This window comes from Agrilus planipennis, unplaced genomic scaffold (assembly GCF_000699045.2).
Source record: "Agrilus planipennis isolate EAB-ADULT unplaced genomic scaffold, Apla_2.0 scaffold1, whole genome shotgun sequence".
In the NCBI taxonomy this organism is placed as follows: domain Eukaryota; kingdom Metazoa; phylum Arthropoda; class Insecta; order Coleoptera; family Buprestidae; genus Agrilus; species Agrilus planipennis.
In genome coordinates, this window is record NW_020442466.1 from 2,799,158 (window position 1) to 2,825,302 (window position 26,145).

Here is a 26,145-nt window from a genome sequence, read left to right on the forward strand (position 1 = left end):
TTCTATAACCACTAAAGACATTATTACCCTGTTTTGCCTTGATTCTTTTGTTCACATTAAAACTAAGGGAAGAAATAGCGAATTTTTACTTTTTAACCTAATACCCATGAGAACTATTGATTGACACAAGCCCATAAACAACATCATAGGTACCGATTATCCATTAAAATTGCACCTGGCCTTTTCTTAATAAAATAATAATTCACTATATCTGATCCCATTCCCGATTTTCATCATTTTATAAAATTATGTTTTATTTTGTTTCCTGTAAGTTAATAATTATTACCTATTAGTATTTTTGATATGTCGTACCTTCACGTATTATTATATTTCTTTCGAAGCAATCAAATTTAGTGGTGATCAATTTTCCCTTTTCACCAAAGGGAATATACCCATTTCTTATTACACTCGATCGTCACGTTTCCTTTTTCTAATGTACACGCACGTCGCGACATAACGTCCCGCGATCCCTCCCTTTCATATGACAAGTTCCATTCGTCTATGTAATTAAATCAGGGCATTTTCTGGACGACGACAACGTCGGTTCCGGCTGCTGTCCGAATTATTGCGCGTTGGTTGGCTTTGGTAAGGGCGAAATTTAATCTTTAGTCAATCTGTTGTCGACGCGACGTACTTCTTCTTTTTATAGGCAGATATATCGTCAGGACCAAGCGTGATGCGTTATGTACAAAAAATATAATATTGCGAGGAGCGTTCACAATGGAATGGAAACCCCTCGACGCAAGTTTTCTAGCCTAGACAGGGTAATTTATTGGCAGGATATCCCTTATCCTTGCGTGCCAGCACCTCGGTGGCGATGAAGCGATATGGACTGCGGCAAACGATATGTTACACTCGAGCAGTGTTGCCAATAATTGAATCCGATAAAATACACTTCTCAAACAAGAAATCCTATATTTTACATTTTCAATTTGAATCGGTAACGTATTACTTATAAGTACAGTTTTTCATCAATCGGCAATATTACAACAGCAAGAATATACATACAGGTCGATGTCAATAACAAATACTAAAAATATGTATTGTTTTCTAAATAAACAGTTATGTTATTTATCTACCAATTGTATTTAAGATGAGATTACCAGAAAATTTTTTTCTACAACGATTTCCCACCCCTCTAAAGAAAAATACTTATTGGAAATAAATTTTCGAACTGTATTGTCTTTAAAAATGAAATTATTTAAATAACCTATACTTCGTTTAGTTTCTGTAGCGATGTGACCTTTAGTTTGATCGGCGCAATGTAGAAAAGAACAGCACTAGGCCAGAAAAGAAAGGAGACAACTCTCGGCCAAACTCTTAACCGGTGAGGAGCGTATAAACCGTACAGTACTGCAAGGAAAAATTGACCATTTTATCCACTACAATTGCATTGCTCAAATGTGCTGTTATTGGTACCATTTACTACTGAAAATATCAACGAGATGTTTATTTGTATTTGAAGACATATTAATGGCTTTAACGCTTGTTTTCGACTCGCATTACTATTCTTTATTGTGCAAAATTTTTGGCAGGTACTGTATGAAAAAGTATGTTTAATGAACAAGAGTCGAGAGTATAATGAGCTTTTTTCTCCCTACCTACGATTTTACCAGCGCGAATCCAAGACACTGGAAGAGGCACACCGCTACAAAAAGTAAATGAAGTATAACAATATTTTAATTTCAGGGAATATCATCGACTACAAAATACAAAAAATACCATATTTTTATTACTATTGGTCCGAAATTCTTCTCCTTATTATGTTTGAATCCTTTACCAAATGTCTTAGTTGTAAAACGTAAGCCCTTCTGCTATTACTTTGCGCATTTTATCCCTTATACATTTGTTAATGTTTACATATGTAAATTTTTTTAACTTATACATTTATTTCTCATCAAGGAGTGGCAACGTTGCAACCGCAGCTACAGGGAAACTTTATGTATTATGCAGCAACAACTACGATAGGGTGTGGTCGGGAGCTCACGACCCCGATCATGGGACTAATATCTTATATCTGAAAGTACTTACTGCGAATGAGGTGTCGAAGTAGCATTTATATACCTATGTATATACTGTAGGATAAGGTGGAAGAAAATGATACATGTTCTTACATTCAGTGAGTGACTTCCCTTATCGCATAGTCACTTCCCCTGATATTACTGCACCCGTATTTATGATATTTCTTTGTCCATATACCCACTAGTAGTACGAAAAGATAAATATGTTTCCTTTTACGTCCCCTTTAGCTTATAGTACTTATATACCACACTATATTGATTAGAAATAGCATCCGACACCGAAGGGTACATAAAGAAGTCAAGTTTTTCATTATAAATAAATAATGAACGTTGTCCTTTACTTTTACTTGGAACTACCTATCCCTTGAGCTTTCGCGAACATAAAGTTCAGTTCAAAACAAGTTGCGATTTGGTTTAAATTCTTATCGACTGATTTTAGTTTTTGGATCACTGCGTTACTCCAATGGAGTCCAGGAGTATTCAATAATAAATTACCTAATGGCTTTCTATTAAAAAGAGGGTTTTGAGAACCCAATTAGTAACAGCTCCACGAATTATAACAGAAAAACTTTTAAGCCCATTATAACACTGGCTTTTAATTAATTTTTAGTTTGGTTAAAATTAATTTAAGTAAAAAGTGTAAGACGACAAACTTGTAACAAAATGAAAATAAAATTCAAAAATTTCTCTGATATACGTTCCAAACTTATAAGCATTAATATCAATTTATGAAGTTTTGTCAGGTAAGGTAAAGAAACCACTTTATTAGACAAATTCCAACGTTTCGTTCTACGAAGGGCTTTGTCAAGGAAATTGTCTAGTTTACCTTTTCAACTGTTTAAAAAAACACTATTTTTTGTTTAATTTTTAAAAATGGCTAAAACGGTAAGAATGATATAACTGAAGTTTTGGATAATAAGTAAGTAATACATGGTCAAAACTAAATATTAGGTACTGAATTAAGAAGATGTTCTGTGGATACTGACTCGACAATTTCCTTCATAATGCCCTCCATCATAGGGTAAAACGTTACAGTTTGCCTAATAAATGCTTTTTTAAAATAGAGAAAAGTTTGTAAATTGATATTGCAAAATCTGCTCAAGGAAACAATTGAAATTAACAATTAAAAGTAATCCTACAATAGGCATTTTTTAATGACAAAAGAATGTTGCTTGTAACTGTCAAAGATTTCCCTGGACAACAAAGCAAACAAATTTTATCTCTTCACATGAGGCACTGTTATTTTCTCGAATATTTCCCTTACCCATTTCTGAGTTGACATATGGAATAAATTTTTCGTCAACCATTGTCCCTCAATTTTACAAATAAGTACTTTCAAACGACATTTACTAACAAGCAAAGTAAGTAAGTGTAAATCCCTATACGAATGAAAAAAATATTGAAGCACATGTTAAATATTCTAATTCCAGATTACAATCAAGAAGGACAAAGTTTTTGGCGCCAGGTCCTCGTTACCTTTCCGACTAGAGCATATAAAAATCAACGAAAGAATAGCAATCCGCTTTTCACACCCACTCGGTAATTTTTCAAGCGACAGGAGCCGAAGAAAGATCTTGTGTAAAGAAGCTGGTTGCATAATACCCTGGTTAGCAAGGCTCCGAGCTGTAGCAAGAAACCACGATAAATAAGGGTGTTTGGATGAAAAGATGTACTCAATTAATTAACAAAAAGGAAAAAGAAATAGGAACGGGAGAATGGTAGGTGGAGATTACATGTACACTGTATAGGCACTACTGCTAGCTGTACATTTGCTGTTGCTGTAACACATTGTAGTACTTCTATTGATATAAATTTATATAGTCGATATACAGTAGTGGCGAAATGAGAAACGAACATACGAAGGGTGGCATCATATCATGTGAAAAATACGACGTGGTATAGGAAAATTCGTACAAATATTGCCTTCGGCCACTTTTAAATTCAATATGTTCGGTAAACATTTTGCCTTATATGTATACGTTGAAACTTCTGGTATCATTTTCGGAATTCTAACTAATTTTATAAAAGTGAATATGTTTGTTTGTTACGATTTCACATCTTAGCTATTCAACTGATCAGGATGAACTTTTGTACACACATTGTTAGAGACGCGGAGAAGGACATAGGGTACCCTTTATCAAGATAAATGATACTGTTCCCAAGGGATAGAAAAATTAATTTCAGATGGTCGTCATTGATCTTTGGCACGTATGTATAGTAGAACATCAACATTAGTGATGCAGCGGGTAAAATCTACTTTATTATAAAAGACGAGAAAAAAAATTAAACCATAACAGTGGTACCTACTACGAAAACCCTGATGATCAGCATGCATCATTTATAATTTGCTTGTAAACCAAATTATCAACTTGCTTTAGAATCAAGTTCAGTAACTTGCTTGATAAGCAAGTTATTAACTTAACAGGGAAGTAGTTAAAATCTTGCTTATTGAGCAAGCTGAGAATGATCGATATGATACTTCAGCGCCTTTGTATGACATTATACATTAAAATAAAATTAATGTGATGTGTGTACCATCCTTAATGCAAGTATAAAGGAAAGAGAAGGTATTGCGCTTACCAATTGCTCTGATTGTAACAATTTTATATTTCTGATTGTTTTAATGTGTCAAAAGTTGAGGTTAATTGATTGACATAAACGTGAAATATATAAGTGTTATTTGATTTGAAAGCAAATTGGATGACTTTCGACCACAGAAATCACAGTAATAATTATTTATAAATTTAAACAACATTTTCGATTACAGGTGATAGTTACCATTCACAGTTGCGCATGTTGCAACATAACTTCCGTTGCCTGGTGTACGCGCTATTGCTGTATAACTTCAAAAATGAAAATCCCAATGTAACTCTCATTCATATGTAAACATATTTATACAGGGCGATAGGTAAATAACAGATTTTTAATACACCCATTTAAGTACAAATCGTCTGATTCTTTACGAATTTAATGAACAGCTGTCATTTTTCTTAAAAAAAAAAACCAGAAGCAGAAGTAAACAAAGCTTAGATTTGTATTAATTGTGTGGCAGCGGCGGATTCGTTTACTTCTACTTTGGTAGAAAACAAGGCCCTGAAGAATCATTTCTTATCTGGTAATTTCAAAGAATAATTACTATCAAATCGCAAAGGTTAAATATGAATTCTTGAATGCTTTTTTCAGAATATTTTCAGAGCGCCGCGTATAAACATGTTCACATGTGTGTATGTGTGTAGACGTTAACGCCTTTAACGAAATTTACGCAGGTAATAAAATTGGTACCAAATTTAGTACTTATAATACGGCAAACTGATTTTAATCGGTCATAATTTTACGACATACAATTACTGTGGCACAAATGGTTTTTTTAAGTCAAGTCATAAAATTCTAGGCACGTGTACCTGTACCTAACAAAAATATTTTACTGACGCCATAACGAAGGTTAAAATCTACAGAGGGAACGAATTAATAAAAAATTTACTAGCTACACTAATTTAGTTCAACTCCATTAAAAATCACTCAATTTTTTCTTATTGTGTTACTTATTCACCGTAATCAAAAAATGTTGTTTTCGTTTCTGAAAACTCTTATTACTGTTTGAAACGAATTTTTAAGTATTGTCAGAAACGAATGCCGCAGGTGACGATTGATAAGGAGAAGGCAGCAAAAGAAGCATCAAAAAATAAGTGGGAATAATCGGTATTGGTATGCAAGGGAAGAAAAAGTAGGGAAAGAGCGAATATAAAGACAGGAGACGAAAAATTAGAAGAAGTGACTTATTTTTGGTATCTAGGAAGACAGATAAGTCAGGACGGAAGGAGTAGTAGGGATATAAAGCAGAGGATAGCGCAGGGTCGAGTCGCCATCAATAAAAAGAAGTCACTTCTATGTTCACGAACGGTTAATTTAGAAAATCGAAAAAGATTATTAAAGGTGTATGTTTGGAGCGCGGCGTTGTACGGGTGCGAAACATGGACGGTGGACAAGGCGGAAAAGAAAAGGTTAGAAGCGTTTGAAATGTGGTGTTACAGACTATTTATAAGGATACTGTGGATAGAAAAGGTTAGAAATGAAGAGATATTAGAAAGATTCTCTATGAAAGTCAATAAGAAATAGGCGAAATAGGTTGGTAGGACACCTTCTCAGGTATTAAGGTTTAGTCAGAGACATATTAGGAAATTTTAAGAAAATGCGAAAATTAGCTCCGGATAGGAAAGAGAGGAGATGCGTGTCTTAGGACCGACGACCTTATGATGATGACGACCTTTGCGTTAAATGTATGAGATGTAATACTCAAAGAACCCTCGGGCAGTTGGGTGGATGGAAACAATATTGATGATCATGCTATACTTTTGGAGTTTTTACTTCACTTCGTAAAAGACGAATCATTATTAACGTCTAAAGCACGTTATGATTCTAATTGTTGCTTAAAAAAAAAACTGTGTAAAACAACGGCAATTAAGTTGTTACGAGCACGACGATTTACAAGCAAGAAAGAAGGACCTCAAACGTAGAATCACGATTTCCCGACCTACAATTGAAGTCGTGAAAACGCAACTAGAACTGCAACCAACAAATTAAGCTTTTATGGACATGGCAAAAATAAGTTGCTACAAACTTTTCTACGGTTAACGACAGATTGCAGATATTGACGGAAATTTATAATTGACTCTGGATAAAATAATTGCTAGATGAAGGAATAGAAAGTCGAACCAAACAACGATAACGAATACCCTTATTCAGGGTTATTTACACATTAGCGGTAATTTATTTGCAAGACAAACTTGGATGTCTCATTAGTCCAAACCGAATGGTAATAAAATTTATCACGAATACTATCAATTGTATTTAGGTCGTAATTTAGAACACGGAGAAAACTAAATTTTTATGACGACGCAAAAATTACAATTTTCGATTGTAAATGACTCAATTTGCCGTAGAAACAGTAGAATTTATTAGGTAGGGGAGACCGGGGATGTTTGACTAGTTTTTTACTGAATAGTTCATATTTTTTGTGTTTTAATGTATATAGACAAGAAAAGCATGTAAATTGATAGAAAATCTATTAACCTAATAAAAATATGTAANTAAAGTCATTATTATTATCACCAGATACATAATTACATTTCGATTGATTTGATTCAAGCATAAGCATTCTTTGGAAGTTACGACTTTTTTGACGCAAGTAAAAAGTGTGACACAAGCTTTAATGCTTCCAGATTAATAGCTTCAATCTTGGGGTCAAAAATACCCTTTATTTTATCACCATTGTATGTGTGTAAGTTAAGTGTAAAATAATTATAAGAATTTTCTGTAGAATTATTATTTGCTAATTGTAAATACCATTCAGTTATAAACAAGCGATATAAATAAATTGTTATTTTTAAGAGGCCGAGACGTTGTTCAAAATCCGAAAATTATTGCACTCACTGTAACGGTCCTGTTTTGCTAATCTTCAATAAATAATGGCACCGGGCTAGATTTAAAAGTCCAATAAAAAGTTATTTTATGTGTTGTTTTCAATTACATATCTCATTGGGGTTGGTTGAATAATTATTCAATCAGCCCCGAAAAAAATTGGTCTACTAACCCCAGACGCCATTTTTAATTTTGATCGCATGGCTAGCCTAAGCACTGCCGTTGACTTGAAAAATAAGATATGAAATATGATAAATGTTCCGTCATTAAATGCTAAGACTAATAGAAAAATATAAAAAAAACATAAAACGAGTAGGCATCAGATCAAAAAATACAATATATCAAAATATTACTTATGTAATTGAAATATGAAAAACATGTCAGTGTTCAAAAACAACGCACGACCGCGATGTGACGCTTCAGACAACTGAGCGGGACGCGAAATGTAATGCTTGGTTATGATCAGATGACATAGTTCATACACTGTCGAAGAGTTTTCGGTAGTTAGTCTACCTACCCCTATAGTCAACTATCCCCGGTCTCCCCTAACTTGTAATAATCTCAATTTTGACGTGTTTTTTTAAAAATTATTTCAAGTTTCTTAATTATTACAATTAAATTTGTAATATAAACTAAAATAACTGATAGTAAATTTATTTCTGCTGGAATTTTATTTTAATTACAAATTCGAGTCCAAGTTGTAATTTTTATTATTTGCGCTTACGAAGCAACGGGATAGTGGAACAAATTGTAAATATCGCATAAATGTTCCTTTTTTATTTTCTCCGTGAACCATTGAGAATCTGATAACCTCTCTCTCTTTTTCCTGGTTATCCAGTGAGTAATGTCACCAGCACTTCAAGGTAATAATTATACATTATATTAATATAAAATAGGATAACGGAGGATGACGACACTGATCTGATATGCATTGTACCAGCACGTCTAGCACAGAGCGAGTTCTCGACATATCAAGAAAGGGATTTGAATCTATTTAAACGGAGGAGGGTAGCGACAATAGCTAAATTTAGATCGAGTCTAGCGTTTCGCGCGCGTTTGCAATCCTCGTCAGCTAATAAATGGAATTAGAATCAAAGCAAACGCGGGCGGTCTTTCTAGTTGAATTTAGCACGTCATGCCACAAAGTTAGTTTACGACAAATACAATAATAACAATTGAATTACAAGTGCTTTCAAATGAATAAGCTATGAAATCTGAGCAGACATGTGTATAAGTATAGCGTGGCTTTTGATGCTTGTACAAAAGAAAATGATACGTCTTTATAACAATACACATACGTAAGTGTATTGTATACACGTACAAGAATACGCCATCGCCAGTCGAAAAGGTTAACGAGCATATAGACCTGTTAATGTCTAACGTTAAACGCTGATACATCAATTAAGGCAAATCTGACTTGCAATATTTCTCTATTTGTACCTGCTATTGACGAGTATTGTTACTGCAAAAAAAGGCACACACTAACACCAATGAAGGTATTTAACATTACTACGAGATCAAGATGGGCGTTGAATAGAAACTTTCCTCTTTGTAACTTCTACATTCACACGCTTTTATGTTCGTACGAGATGTCAAAAACGACCTGTATCTGGGCAGAAGTTTGGGGAAAGCGACCAACAAAAGTAAGGATGTCTACAGTACGAAATGAAGTAAATACTAATCGTTTTTTATGCTCAGGGCAGTGATCAGACAGTTTTATGTTGGTGTCCTGAAGCAATTGAGAGTACGCATTTTTCATGTAATGCCAGTTCTTGCAGATTTGCGCATGTTATGTTGATTGTCAGCGACTTTTTGGCCAAAAACGTATACCCATGTTGCCGCAACCCCAAAACCTAAATTTAACGCCGTTAGAGACTAATGTGAAGGCAAATAAGAACGTACAACAAGCTTTCTTTTAGATCTGGCGAAAACAACGGTTATTGAAGATGCCAAACTTCTGCTGATTGAATCAAATCGATCTAGGAATTATGTATCACGTAAAGAGTTTATACCGTCTATCGATGGTTTGGTTTACTGTACTCGTAATAACTTTAATAACGATTTAAATTCGTTAAAAAATCTATGATCTTGTAATAACTGTTACTGATCGTTAAATTACTGGAAAATTCAAATTGTTACTGAAGTTATTATAATGAAGCAAACTGCCTGCCTAGTGATTTACATAATCTCTAATCTCTAATGGGGTAAATGAAAGATGCTTATATTTTCGAAATATAGTATAAAGTCATTATTATTATCACCAGATACATAATTACATTTCGATTGATTTGATTCAAGCATAAGCATTCTTTGGAAGTTACGACTTTTTTGACGCAAGTAAAAAGTGTGACACAAGCTTTAATGCTTCCAGATTAATAGCTTCAATCTTGGGGTCAAAAATACCCTTTATTTTATCACCATTGTATGTGTGTAAGTTAAGTGTAAAATAATTATAAGAATTTTCTGTAGAATTATTATTTGCTAATTGTAAATACCATTCAGTTATAAACAAGCGATATAAATAAATTGTTATTTTTAAGAGGCCGAGACGTTGTTCAAAATCCGAAAATTATTGCACTCACTGTAACGGTCCTGTTTTGCTAATCTTCAATAAATAATGGCACCGGGCTATAAAGGAGATTTGTCTTATCCCTATAAACATGACAGAACTCTGCGTGGATGAATGCGTTGTTTATACCAGCACAATTGAATTATGACACAACGAAAGGGGAGCAAACCAAAGAGGAATAACAAAAAATGAAATAAAATAACCGAAAGACAAGCATACCATTGCATTAATTCTGTAAAATAAGCGACGTTATACAGTTAATACCCGAGAAAGAAGATGTCCTGTAATGAGAGTTATTATTGTCTTGAGGATTAATAATAAATAATTTTACAATGAATTGTCAAGATATTATATATTCAACGACAAAATTAATCTCTCCCTGTATCATTTTATATCTGGATTATAAATACCTAATAAGTATATAAAAAAATAAATTTTTCATATTTCCTATCAAGGCTAATAAGTAACAATAAATTTTTAACTTTAGTCCTTACGATTACACGCTTCGTCCCTGCTCCAATAAAAATGATTACCATATTATTCTTATTGTTATTATTATAAACGGGGACAATGTGCTGCATATGCGTAAGGAGCGAAGTTTCTATTTCTGCCTCACCGTAAAGATAGCGACAGTTTGCGCCTGGGGCTACCGAATGTGTGAAGTTCGTTAGTAGAAGCTATAGTTAATGTCTAAAGCTCAATAAAAGGGTGCATTCTCGTTAGTCATTTTTGTTTCATCAAATGGAAAACATCGAATATTTTATGATCACATAAGTGGTAGCATTAAGGACTTATCTAAATCGGGTATTTATTTAATAGTCAATTTAGAAATAGGTATGGACAGCGCGATGTTTAAATATTCTATGTGTATTTTTCTACTAGTTCTCTCCATGGGATGGAATCAAAATGTATGACGAGAATTCGTACCTACTATCGAGCTGTACTTTCTAATTAATATTACATCTTGAAAAAACAAACGAAACTACTGAATTTCTGTAAAAAACATTAAAGACAATAAGCGAGCAAGTTTCACATCGGTGTTAATTTCTTAACTAGGGAAATGTAATTTGAATAATAAGCGTAAAGTTAATAGAGAAAGTAGGTAAATCTTTTGCGGCATAACGGTCCATTTTTTTACACGGACATGGTAAATGCTTGTACTATTGTAGTCGAATGGTAACTGAGGCTTGACATGAAAGGGCGACATAACACCACCAGATTGCTGTCACACCGCTAGCCAGTGCTTCGTGTACCCGGAAAAATTTATACTTTTCGTGACGACAAATTAACAATAAATTTGCTTGTATCTTCGGCCGGAAACAAGGAAAAATTAACTTCATATCAGTCCTACCGAATTATGTACTCAATAATTTCTTTATTAGCAGCTTCAAAAAACAAAAAATTTTCAAATGCGAAGAAGAAACTGAATTTCCGGATTCTAACAGTATGTTATTGATGAAATCACTATGAGGGATGATGGTAGTGTCAAAAGTGTTCGACATTTCGTCTCAGACATCAGGAATTTCAGGATGTCGATGCTTCTCCACCAAAGTTGGTGATCCTGCAGAATCCGGAAATTCAGTTTCTTCAGACGACAATCGTAAAACCCTAAATTAACTTATAATTTGAAACTGTTTTAGATGACGCCCAAAATGTTAATTCAACTTGAAAAACAAACAAAACAAGAAATATTTGTGCTTTGTTTTTTGACCCCTGCTTGCGTCAGATAATCCTTTTTGTTCATTTAAATCTTTGGACCAAGAAACGAATGATTTATTAGCTATGCGTAGATAATATAAATTTCGAGTCAACATTTCCTTAAAAAAATAAATAGAGAATGATAACGCTATATAAACGTGTAAGTAGGAAGCAAGACGTATATATTTTAATGGAAAGAAACGTTATAACCGAATCCCTATACTACAACCCGTAAACTTCATTCAAAACATCTTTTATTCTCCTTCGAGTTACTAGTCCAAGCATTAAGTGTAACAAAATTGATTAAATCCTGAATGGATAAAACAATGCTACATCGTGACTCAACGGGACACGGATAAATCAATAACAATAGCACCTGTCACATCTTCAATTACACTATTACATACTTTATTTTAAGCTATATTCCAAAGTTAATCCGCCTGCGTAAGACGAACAACGCATCTTGTTTACAATCTTCCTCGTCCGCTTTTCCGTTTGTCTGATAGAAATCGAGTCATCTCTGGGAGGGTTATAAACGGATTTAAGATTGTGTCAAAAAAAAAATGTTAATAGCACTTTGGAATTTATGAATTTGTAAAAGATTGGCGACACATACTGGATGAACTCCTTGGATTTCTTCTCGATAAGATTTTGGTTTAAGAATTAGTACAGTGAAGTAGTCGATTGTGGAGTAAAGCGAGTGTTATGTTCTGGGCTAGTTGTTCCTTACAATATAACTCTTCAGAAAATAACTTCACTTTAAAAAGACGGGGTCGATGACGAATTGCAACACAGCCGTCTATCATGGTCGTCGAAGTTTCGATCGAATGCCAGCTTCGTAAACTAGTTGGTCGGCTGTGTCGCGAAAAATGTGGACAAGACGAACACGAAACTAGCAATTTTACTTAAAGCAACAAAATTTTGACGGAGGCCGATGCTAACGTTCATTGCGATATTAAAATACCCAGCAACTTTTCCGAATTACTTTTCTTTTGACGACTTTATTTGAATAAGACTGGAATATGGAAGTTCATTTATTCGGGGACTTTTTCTGTTGTTTGCCTGCTTTAGTATTTTTATTTCTATCTACCACTATTTTGGAGAAATTAGAATATTTTGCTATAGAATAATTCATTATTAACGAAATAGTAATTACCTAGAGAGATTTTAGCCCAAATTAACAATGGGGTAGCTATTCCATAAATTACATTAAACAAGGTAATCGCCAAATCGATGAAGTGAGATAATTTTACTGTGCTTTTTTCGGCAAACGGCAGCATTTGAAATGAAACATTTTATGGAAAACTTAAACTATCAACAAAGAAACCAAAAGAACGCATAAGATTCATATGTATATACGTTATCAAACAATGAGATTAGATAGCGATTATGCATAATAGCAGGTCATTATGAATATTAATTACTTTATCAATTTATATATTTTTAACAATAGTTAGTTGTAATTGGTTAAAGTAATAAACATAGATATATTGAAGAAGAAGAATTATTAAATATTGATGTGAAAATTCATTTTCAATTTTCCACCNGGGTTCGGTTCCCGGCGAGAGTGTGACAACAGCAACAAAAAATTTCCAGTGGATGGCAAATTGAAAATGAATTTTCACATTAATATTTCATATTAACCACTATTAATAATTAAAAATTTTTATTGTTCCCTAAACTTAAGTCGAGTCAACAACTATTATACTGAGTTAAAACACAATTTAAAAATAGTTCCTAGTTCTCAGTAAGGTATATTAGTTACTGACAACGTCTTGTGTAGATACAGTAGGCTTTTTCAATAAATTACAACTGTGCTTGATTACTTTCATTAGAGTCTTGGTACAGTACCAGTACCACAACTTTAATGAATAATCTTGTGACTCCTTGTTCTAGTCTGACGTACTTTATTTCCAATGCTTGCAATTTGCTTTATCTTAATTTTCAAAAGGAAGACATTACCTAGCAAAAGAATCAAATTTCTGGACGGCCAAAATGGACTTAATCTGCCAAAGTTATGTTTGCTCCAAGCTTCTTTTAACTGTTACTGGTTTTTCTAAGTAATGCCCTCCTTTTTTAACTTCATTAAACTAATATTTATTGCTCTTATTACTTCATAAAAGTCTTATTAGATATTTTGTAAAGTAGCTAAATTATCTGATTAATTGTTTACCAAAAATCTCTTTAAATTAGGTAGATTTTTTACATAATCGCTAGATAATACACATAATATTTTGGCTGTAGCCTACATACAAATGCAATCACAAACCAAGATCAAATAAAATTATTAACAATAGCCAGGCGGGCACATATTTAAGGAAAAATCTAAAAACTCAGTAACTATTATGAATTCTTGTCAACAATCCCATATCTTTTAGTTTCATCTCAAACTGTTGCGTGCTTGCAAAGAAACGAAAACGATAAATAAAATAATCAATTAACTAATTGCTCAGGGCGATAGCAGCTGCTGTACAAAGTCGAAGCGAAACTAAAGCCGCGACTAGGGTCAATATACAGCGTTTAATGCTAATTAAGTCGCATCCGGTCGCTGATAAGCTTGAATAGTGTTTGTTGCTCGCTGGTATCGTGTAAATACAAATTGTTGATAAGGCAAACCAGATTTTGTAAAAATACAAACATGAATAGGTTTACTAAACGCACAGCGACAATTCCCATTCGAGACAGCCTCTGTCCCTACATATTTATAAAGTGGACTGTAGTCAGAACTACTTCTATAAACTAACGATAAGTATAAATCAGGGATGTAACGGAAGTAGTTTTATCGGAACCGAAGGCGGAGTCGGAGTTTTTAAATTTGCTTTATCGGAGTCGGAATCAGAGTCGGAGGCAGGGTCAGAAGTGGTGGCATGAGAGAGAATTTTTATTTAAGGACAAATAAAACATTATTTAATCAAATTTTTTTTATTTCAATTTTCAATTATAAAATAAAACACAAACAATGAAAAAATAATTGACGATAGAGTGCTCAGTGCACGTAGTGGATGTCGGGGTGATTCCCCGCGCGACATGTATGAAGTTCATACTATGAACCTGTTCATAACAGTCGACACAGCCGCCGCGCCGCCGCTATGTTAAGCTTCGACCTCCGATTAAAACCTTCGATTTAAAAGTGTCGGAGCCGAAGTCGGAACCGAAGGTGTAATAATAATCGGAAGTTCCGACTTAACGGAACCGGAGTCGAAGCTCCGTAACATCCCTGGTATAAATACGTATTTTTATAATAAACAAACTAATTAAAAACTCATCTTTAGATAACATGCGTTTTATGTGTCTTACAAAACGCACAGTAACTGCACAAAATACTTAATACACGGATGCACCTTTATTTAAACCTTTAAACCAGAACCGGCCAAATTCCGCTCCTAAAGCTCCTAGATGCTCCTGCAAGAGCAAATGAGGAAGGTATGCAAATCTACTGGCGACCTTATTCCTCTTGACCCAAAAGAGACAGGTATTTTTGAAAGTTCTTACTAAAATTTGAACCAGCTCTTACATTAAAATGAATTCAGTAAAGTAGATTGAAAAGAAAACTTATAATCGAAAAGTATTGTTAAACAAATTTAATAATCGAAAAATATAGCAAATAAATATTAAGATATGATTATGTCAAAACAATAGGATACTTGACAGCACCACTTGTGCGTAGGGCTTCACACGAAAGCGAGATTTTTCTCGTCTACTCTCGTTCTCTGCTTTCTTTCTTCGGAAAAGCGAGACGTTTTGGAAAATATTATGGGCAATACCGAAACCACATACAGCACAACCCGAGTCTCGTTTTTGGTCTCGTTAATTTTTTTTATGAAATTTTTATTCGAAAAATTAAAAAAGGTCTACATAGAGAACAATATATTTTACAAAATATAAAATCTGGTGACCATCTGTGAAATATTTTATTGTAATTTAAAAAAAACTCAATAATTTTTTCACATTTTCACTTCAACTTGTTAACTCTTACTATTAGAAAGAGCAAATAGGAATCAAAATATATTAGATTGGTGAAAAGTGCATGAAGAAGTTTTTCTTACATTTTCCAAGATGGCCAAAAATTTATTCAGTATAATGCCTACATCCGTACCTATTGAAAGATTGACTTTCTACAGGAGGTATGATTATGACAAAAACACGTACATCATTGAAAGATGATATGATGCAAGCGTTATTATGTTTAAATTCTTGGTCATCGAGTAATATAGTTTTAATATTAATAATTAAAAATTTTTATTGTTCCCTAAACTTAAGTCGAGTCAACAACTATTATACTGAGTTAAAACACAATTTAAAAATAGTTCCTAGTTCTCAGTAAGGTATATTAGTTACTGACAACGTCTTGTGTAGATACAGTAGGCTTTTTCAATAAATTACAACTGTGCTTGATTACTTTCATTAGAGTCTTGGNGATTATGACAAAAACACGTACATCATTGAAAGATGATATGATGCAAGCGTTATTATGTTTAAATTCTTGGTCATCGAGTAATATAGTTTTAATAAATTATTTATTATTTAGTATATACAATATTTATTGTCGTTATTTACAATTAAGCGAGACGAGACGAGACTGAGACTTGAAGACTTAATTTTTTGGGAGTTGACGAGACCGAGACGTGATTTTTGATACTCTGGTCTGATCTCGTCTCGTGTGAAGCCCTACTGGAGCACAATTCAGGTGTTTATTGAAAGAAACGATGGTAGAAAAGTCTGTGCGTAATTCATGTCACAGTTCATGTTTAATAATCGTTTTTATACTCAATTAGGATGCGTCAAAATTGAAATATATAATTATTTCTCAGAAACGTTTTAAACTTAAAGAAAACTACTCTGCTTTGTCTGCTTGGCGATTCTTAATTGGGTAAAACCTGTTTGTAATAAAACAAAGATGGAACTTTAAAACTCACCTGTAATTAGTCTATAAGTAAGTAGGTACCTACCTACATAATATTTTCAACGTTTAATAACACGCAATAGCCGATATAATGAGAACATCACGTTTTATAGATTTATTTTCCTTTCCGATAAATAATAGCATACGGAGACGAAATAGTTAATAGCCGATCTAATGTGTTTTTAGAGAGTGATGAGAAGAACAGGAATCGACGTTTTTTTTTTTTAAATTTATTTCACCGCTTTGTTGATAGCAGCGATTAGCTAAATTTCCACGAGTTCAGCGTATTCTTAATGATTACGACCATTAGCGCTAATATCATACGTAATTATATGTCTTTAATGGTAACTAAGGTAATACCACTGTTCAAAAGAGCCTAACATGATGGAATATTAAGGATAGGAACGAATTAGTATGTATAGCTATTCTCACCTGGGATTAAACAGGTTTTCTGAAACTAGAATGTAAATTGATTGCAAAATACATGCAAAATTCATTCAATTTATTTATGCATAAAAAATATAAAATAAGTAAAGTCGGCGCTAATTACTATAATAAACGTTTATACAATACCAAAGTCAAGCGAATATAATTTTACTGTCTGTCGACTCCCGGCTAGCAGATCATTAGTTACAAAAAATTACTTCGACTTTGTACATGTATGTATGTCATTTATTGATTTGCAGTTCATTTGATTGAAACAAGTTAAATGAAAAGCTACACAGAGTATGTACGTAGGAGTTTTGTAACGCTTGCATTAAACATACTATGGGTTTTTAAACAACTGAGAATTTATGAAATCCTATGACATTGTTAGTTCCTTAATAGTGGATTAATATGCAATATTAATTCGAAATCATTTTTTCGATTTTAATTTACCTACTACAAACTACCTCAAATTAATGAGGGAAAAATTGTTGCTGTTGTCACACCCCCGCCGGGAATCGAACCCGGGACCTTTGGCTTTACGCACCAATGTTCTGACCACTAAACTACGAGAGGTGACAACAACAACCACGACCAACCGACCTACAAGGTTAACGNTCTTATGACATTGTTAGTTACTTAATAATGGATTAATATGCAATATTAATTTGAAATCATTTTTTCGATTTTTAATTTACCCACTACAAACTGCCTCAAATTTTTCCCTCATTAATTTGTTTACATTATTATAAAGTTGCAACAAAAAGGTTTTAAAATTTTAATTGAAATGACTTGTAATTTATTCAAGTAAATAAATTCTCAATTGACGCACTTGAACCATGCAAGCAATCTTCAAATATTTGTCAAATTACTAGACTCTTTAAAGTACTTACTTATATATAAATATTATTTTACTATTTTTGGGTATGTTAACTTTTAAAGGCTCTTCACATATTTGTATATAATTATCATAAGCAGTCCTTAATGAGACGTCTGAATGAAAACATTTGAAGTTCTCTTATTTTAAACCCTAATCGCCATCCGCTTTTGTTATGTCTCCAATATGCCAGCCAATAACTAATTTGTTTGACGCAATTGGACCCGTTTTACCCACAATTACCGCCACCTGGACCAGCAATTTAATGCTTGAAAAGACATTTTTGGAAAACCTGCACAATGCTTCGACCTTTAGGCATCCGAAGTTATACTTATTTGCTGCTTTGTGTACGCCCGTCTTTAACCTAAAGGGTCCCCGAAAACTCACCCTTCGTTACTACTATCGCATCGCCTTAAATTCCGTGAACTCTGCGCCACCGTTCATTCTTCGTTTTCATATGATATGCTATTTCATCGCCTCTGTGCATAATAGCGATTACGGGACAAACCAACTGCAGCCAGATAAACAAAAATTAATGAAAAATAAACCAAATCCCGTCTGCATTATAATACACGAAAATAAGCAAATAAAAAATCTTCAAATGCAAAAGAAAAATTCAAAAATACAATTTAGAAAATTAGGATTTACTTATCACAATTTATGTAACGTATAATATGACTCAATTAATATTGCAAATGTGATTGTTATATTTAATTAAATCTTAAAAATATTAGCATATGGCGATTTCATAATGAACATGCAGAAAGTCCAAAATTATACATTTGTACTTTCCTCGCCTTGCTTAACTGTGAAGATTGGCCGAACTTTGGACCAGTATTGGCAAGCTAAAGCTTGACTATCCCAATATTGGATTAAAGTTGTGAATCGTTAATGCACCTAGCATTCACATTTGAACATCGGATCATTATTAACAAGCCAATGCTTGGACCAAACTTGGCAAAACGTTAATGTACGTTTCAAGTTTTAACAATTGAAGATTGACCGAACTTTGAACTAGTATTGACAAGCCAATGTGTAACTAACCCAATATCGGACTAAAGTTCGTGAATCGTTAATGCAGCTTGCTCTATAATTTGAAGATTGGCCAAAATTGGATCATTATTAACAAGTCAATGCTTGAACCAAACTTTGCAAAAAGTTAATGTATGATCTTAATTTTAACAATTGAAGAATGGCCGAACTTTGGACCAGTATTGACAAGCCAATGCTTGGACCAAACTTGGTAAAACGTTAATGTATGTTCCTAAGTTTTAACAGTTGAAGATTGGCCAGACGTTGAACTAGTATTGATAAACCAATGCTTGACTGCGCCCAAAGTTGGCGAATAGTTAATGTACTAAGATTAGACGAACTTTGGACCAATATTGAGAAGCTTTGTTTGGCCTGATATAAAGACAGTTTTGGTTTAGCTACATTTTTAGGGATGGTTGCAGTTGGTCTGTGCCTAGATTTTGTATACAATGTTACGTCTTTTGTTCCCGACAATACCGTAAAGACCAGGTGTCGGTTCGGGACCGAGGTATGAAAAGATAAAACGCGTACCAGCAGCGCCCAATACAGAAAAAGTCGTAAGCCGATTAAAACTGACAAACGACGAAGTGACTAAAGACGAAAAGGAAGCCATCCGAAAAATGCGGGTTGAATACACGAGGTGACAAATAATTCTAAAACGAAGAAAAAAATTGTTTACTGCGCCTTTTGGGTACCTACACGTTGCCTAAGTTACTCAATAAAGACGAAACGTATTACCGAAATGAATTGACTGAAATTGTTTCTATTGTGAACCGTTTCCTTTAGCGTAAACCACGAGATTGAGAAATAAAAGCTATAAACTGTGATGAAAAAGTTGTTTAGGTACTAGTCAGAAAAATCAAACAAAGGTTTAATTTTTTAATACACCTAAAGTAGTGAAAAAGTCTGATCAAAGTTCCTTGACCAAATCCCTACATTTAGAGCATCAAATCGCAATGTAGCGAATTAAGGTGCCTTTAAAAGACAGTCACTTCCTAGTATTAGTAATTACTTTGACTCTTATCGTTAGTCACATAAAAAACAAAGACACTGGTTAATGCACCTTATATTACTATCAGTAACAACATATAAACTAAAACATATAGAAAGGTACACACATAAAATCAACATTACCAAAAGTTGACATACCACTCCGTTCAGCAACCAAATTCAAGAGCACAATCTGGATGCTTACCTGTAAGAAAAATAAAAAGTCGTAAGTATTAAATTTATTCAATTAAATGAAGATATAAAATTAAAACTCAAAATCAATATATGCAGTGCTAACGAAAACAACTCTTCGCAAATATCATATGCAATAACCATTGACAAAAATTTTCAGTCTCTCAGAGTCTTTGAACGTCTCTGAGAGCGTCTCCCACAGTCTCTCAGTTATTGTCTAGGTGTTTTTATAGATCTCTCACAGTCTCTGTATGAGAGACTCGAACGATAAAATTGTTAATTCAGAGATTCGAGTCTCTCACAGAGGGACTGAATAAATAAAACTGAAAAATTGAGAGACTCGAGTGTCTCGTAGAAAGACTGGGATCTCTAAAATATGTTGAACTTAGAAAATCGAGACACCACTTATTGAGATTCGAGTCTCTCATTCAGAGACTGGATACGAAATGAGGATCTCTCTATGAGCGACTCGAGTCTCTCGTTCAGAGACGCTAAACAGTTTTCTTGACAGTCTCTCTCAGCGACACCAGAGAGACTCGATGAGAGACGGTGACTCGAGTCTCGCTTTCAGAGACTCCGAGAGACTGAACATTTTTATCTCGGGAACAACTGGATAGCTTTCATAGTCAATCCTTCAAAACGGTAATATAAACAGGAAGCTTTTACCTAATAGGTGTACTTAGAGCCCCAAAGCATTTATTCAGCATTGCATATGTTTATTGAAAAAATCCGGGTTTGCTTTTCTCGACACGACGAAATGGGTCACTGATTAGCGCTCGAGTAAAACTGGGATTTATCCCGATTCCATACGTATTAACAAGATACATTGCGTTTGGGCAATGAACACCAGCAGTTATTGTTATTGTATACTACTATAAAAGCCTAGTTTCGAAATATTCGTCAGTTGTATCATCATCCAGGTTTTGTTACTAGTGCGAGAGGCAATTTATGCAATTCATCGTGGATCCATCCGAACAACGCGGTTTTCTCTCGGACTACCTGATCCCGTCCACTTAATCGCGATGATAGTTCGTTTGACCCGCTGCTACTGTTCCGACACGACAACAATAGCTAAATTGTGGGCCTGTGTTTGCTCTGCGTAAATACTGTCACAATAGACGTATAATATGACCGAGGATTTATGGATATGTGCACATAATATATACGTACACATGTGTATACAGATACATATAGTGTCCGCGTATGAACTATGACGTACAATCCCATACGAAATGGTCAATATCCCCAAGGAATACGTCGATGTGCATATTATGTAGGTACCTTTGTTACTGGAAATGTGGGTACACAATTCGTCTCTGGAACCGGAAACGGTCAAATTGATGCACAACGCAAGATTCATGCGTTTTGACTCACTCAAAACCAGTGAGAAATTGGTGTTGTAGCCAACAATCTTTTAGACTGTTTGAGCAAAACATTGTATGCGTTTATTACCACCACAATAGTTGAAATCCAAAAGTTATCTGTTTAGACTAAACCTGGTTGGATATGAAAGGAATCCCTGATGATGAATTTGAACATCAGGCCTACCGCCCACTGCAATTTTTTAGTCGCAACCATTTAGAACTATTTTTGAGCCATCCATAACTCAAAACCTACTACTTCACCACACTTGCCCTAATAGTAAGACCCCTCAAACCCCTAGAATCCCAAATTACATGAACAAACGTGTGATAGTTTTCGAGTTATTATGGTTTGAAAAGTGCTACTTTTATTACACACTCACCAAAAACCTAGATGACTTAGAAACTCGAAAGCTGATACAAAGGAAGATCATTAGGTGTCATCATCATAAGTTCGTCAGTACTAAGACTGGTTGAACACACACCTCCATCCACTCTTTCCTATCCCGAGCTAATCTTCGCATTTCCCTAAAACTAGAACAACCCACATCCTTAACTATTTGTGAACAGTATTCAAATTTAGGTCTACCTCTAGCCCTCCTAACTTCCGTTTCTGCCTCTAATATGTCTCTGACTAGACCTTCACGTCTGAGACGGTCTCTTCTACTAACCTATCTCGCCTATTTCTTATTGAGTCGTCTGTTCTCCTATTCTTTTTAGTACCTCCTCATCATTCGCCTGTAACACCACATTTCTTTATAAATTGAGGCGCATTAATATTGTATAACCAAACCCAAAATTTTCCCTCTTTTTGGCAGAATAATGAGGGTTTGTTTTTGAAATTTATATGAAACTCAAATTAGTTAATAATCACCTACATTCCATACCAAGCTAGCTTTTTAAACACAAACCTGAAGTCTTTTGTATTGATATGTATGAATATCTAAATAAATCCTTGCAGCTTGTTTTATGCATATGATCTCTCAGGATCTCTAGAGATTATTTTGGAACGGATTGAAGTACTTTAGATTAGTTAAATCTATCAGGACCATGGACAATACATATTTGTTGATGTTCGTTGATCTGTCCTAAAACGTAGCTCATTTTTCCCGAGCGACTTTTAAACTGGAATTAGTGTTTCTTAATAACAACTTAAACGGTATCTGTACGGTTTAATTAGTTTACGTTTGTCAAATGAAGGTTGGTTACTGATGCGAGTTTGAAATTATGTATTTCGCGCTGTAGGAAACTGTCAGAATGATTTATTCTTCGTCATGTCGTATCTACGGGAACTTCTTCTTCGTGAATCTGGTTGTTAGTTGAATAATTTCTTTGGCGTAATACTTGCGTGTGTATTGTATGTACGCGCCTACCTATAGATATCGTAGTTAGTTAGAATCCGTTACCTACATAAAGTCGTTAACGGTTGCACTGGGACAGATTTGCCTTATTAAGCTTTAGAGGGAAATGAATGACACTTAATCGGATTATATGATGGAAAGGTTAACGACATCCTAATGGATTAAAATGCGATTTGTAACTAACTGCGCGAGTGAGCTTGCTTACATGGTAAACGAGCGTTTTTCCTTTGAGAAATTAATCAACTGTAAAGTGACAGAAAAATTGCTTTTACCTTTTTCCACATAATTTAAAATTCAATTGATTTCCGTCGATGGTACAAAAGGAATCATTAGTTACAAAAGAGAATCCATCCATATGTATGCCCGTTTATGCGAGTCTCTTTATAGTTATTTTTTTAATGAGCTCAAGTTATATAAAATTTACTACCCTAGAAAGTAGTTTTCATTATAAATGGTAACAGGCCGAGCCATTCTTAGAATCATTTTTAGAAAATTAGTACAAGGTATTTGAAAGAAGTAAAAAATATAGAAAAAAAATTAGTTTGTCTCTATATTTAGACCATGTGTAAGCCAGACATAAAAACAAAGAACACTTACTCCGAGGGAATTCTTGTAGATTTTAGTGTTCAAATGTAGTAAAGCAAAAATTTCAAATACCAAAAATGTTTTGTTCTTCGAAAGGAATATATTAAAGTAATAATTTTTCGATTAGTCTTACGTATTTGGTCTTGGTCTTACTAGTATAAGGACAGTTTTGGTCTTGTATTTTCGCAAGGCCAAGGCCAAGACCAAGACTGTTAGATCCCCGAGATAAAAATGTTCAGTCTCTCAGAGTCTCTGAAAGCAAGACTCGAGTATCCGTCTCTCATCGAGTCTCTCTGGTGTCGCTGAGAGAGACTGTCAAGAAAACTGTTTAGCGTCTCTGAACGAGAGACTCGAGTCGCTCATAGAGAGATCCTCATTTCGTATCCAGTCTCTGAATGAGAGACTCGAATCTCAATAAATGGTGTCTCGATATACATGGTTACAATTTTCTAAGTTCAACATATTTTAGAGATCCCAGTCTTTCTACGAGACACTCGAGTCTCTCAATTTTTCAGTTTTATTTATTCAGTCCCTCTGTGAGAGACTCGAATCTCTGAATTAACAATTTTATCGTTCGAGTCTCTCATACAGAGACTGCAAGAGATCCATAAAAACACCTAGGCAATAATTGAGAGACTGTGAGAGACGCTCTCAGAGACTCTAAAAGACTCTGAGAGACTGATAAATTTTTGTCTAGGGGTAGTAAGACATTTCCTTGCATCACTAAATGTGACTGAAGTTGGCGGATTTTCGTCTTAATTTTCTTTCTCATCCTCATCTAGAGAGACCCTGTTCATCAATTTGGCATCGGTTAGGACATCGTAGACACTGATGTTATCGTCAACATCAGCATAATAAACAAACGATAGGTCTGTGCATGATAAGCGCTTCAAATTATAGAGAGCCCGGGCTTCAAATTATCGTATGGTGGCGAGCAAGACACTACTTCTTCAACTTCAGATTACCGATTGGACCAATTGATATTGATTTTATTCTATTTTCAAGAGACCGGAAAAAATTCAAATTATCAAAAGATTCAAATTAATGAGTATCAAATTATCTAGTGATATAGCAGTATAAGCATCTAGCAAGGAGGACCTAGAGTTAGCTTTAAATAAAATGGAAGTGGTACTGACAGATCAGTACTGTATGAAAATAAATAAAAGTAAAACTAAAATACTGGTATGCAAGGGAAGAAAAAGTAGGGAAAGANGGATTTCTAATAGTTTTATTATTAACTACAAAACCGCTATCGTTTATTATACGTCCAAGGGCACCATTTTGGACGCACAAACGGAAACAAACCCAGGAAATTGCGATAAATATTTCTCAACGATCGCATTGTTCGTTCATTCGTTTGGTGAAACGTAAATTTCAGAGAGAGAGGACGCGCGTGTAGGTCGGCAACATTGAGAGTCCTCTTTTCTTCGACCTGTTGTGTCCCTGTCGTCGATGGTGCGACAGGCTCGCACAGACATACACTACATACACCTCATTATCTTGTCCATTGTGAAGAATGAGGTGCAGCAAGCCGAATGACGGAGAGGAGGAGGAGGAGGCGGATGAGAAGACGGAATAAGAAATCAAAGCGGCCAAAGAAGTGAGGTATCGGGTTCAACAAATTGCAGTGACCGTGATCATCATGCACTAGTCGTTATGCCGATACCTCACGAATTCCGCGGGCCGCGGTCGTGGGGCATGACGTTTGCCACCCACCGATGGTACCTACAATAAATCCATATTTCCGAAGTCGGCCTTTGTTGCTCTGGAACTGCGGCATGGGAACAACCGCGGCCGCAAAGATCGAGGAGATCTCGCTTCTTCTTCTTTTCTGCTTCGTCTTCAACGTACTCGTAGCGCCGCCGCGCCGTCGTTTATTTCATCCAAACAGGTGACCTCTGGGGGTAACTGGATATGACATAACGATTACATTGTTCCCAGTCAATGATATCTTGATCCTTGCTCGCCGTAATTGCTCTTATACCAACAAATTCTGGACCGACAGTATCCTCCTCCTTCTCCAACCATCCATCTCCTCATTCGGTGCGTCCAGTAATAAGAAAGATCCTTCGATCGCACACCACTGCTCAATATGGACAATAACTTCTTTATATCAAAAATTAAATTCACCTCAGAAGATATTCGCCTTGAACATTTCCTTATGCGAAACTTTTCCAACATCTACTCATACTACATCCACATGTGTTCAGTTACGGAAAATTGCAGCAACAATATTATAGTACCTCGTACATTTCCGTCATCATCCATGAAATTTATGTATCTATCTTCACTGGCTCAACAGTAATCAAGATACCAATTGATGATGGTAGAAGAGAGACTGATGATTTGGAAGAGAAAGGAGAAAGTAGAACACGACATAACAACTTAAGGAAAAATTTAGTTGCAAATTTGACAAATAATGAAGTCCACAGATGTGTGACTGATGTGAGTGAAATAAGTATCCAATAAAAATACACAGTTACTCAGGAATACAACAGAATTTATAGAGGTACCAGTTATTTGGGGTTTCGCGGTTTTGGAAAAATGCAAACATGCAAACAATACTAAAGAAATCAAGTTTTACCTATGACGTATTATTAAAAAAAGTTTTTAAAACAGTGCTGATGTTAGTAGGCAACTAAAAACAAAAACAACTGCTATTATTAACGCCACCACCATCATACAAAAAACAATATTTTTTTAATACGTTGC

General features: G+C 34.6%; 1 protein-coding gene and 1 long non-coding RNA gene across 5 annotated transcripts in view; both read right to left on the minus strand.

Moving 5' to 3' along the window:
• Nucleotides 1–20,140, minus strand: part of LOC108733728 — a 36,248-nt gene extending 16,108 nt beyond the window's left edge. Inside the window, exon 1 of one of the 2 annotated variants that reach the window (XR_001937269.1) lies at nucleotides 20,094–20,140. This is a non-coding gene — a long non-coding RNA (uncharacterized LOC108733728). Of the gene's footprint in view, nucleotides 1–20,078 lie in introns of both variants that reach the window. The other variant, XR_001937268.1, reaches the window with a different exon arrangement.
• The window catches only part of LOC108733690, a 268,094-nt gene that overhangs the window by 43,267 nt on the left and 198,682 nt on the right, over nucleotides 1–26,145 (minus strand). The gene's annotated exons all lie outside the window — the stretch shown is intronic.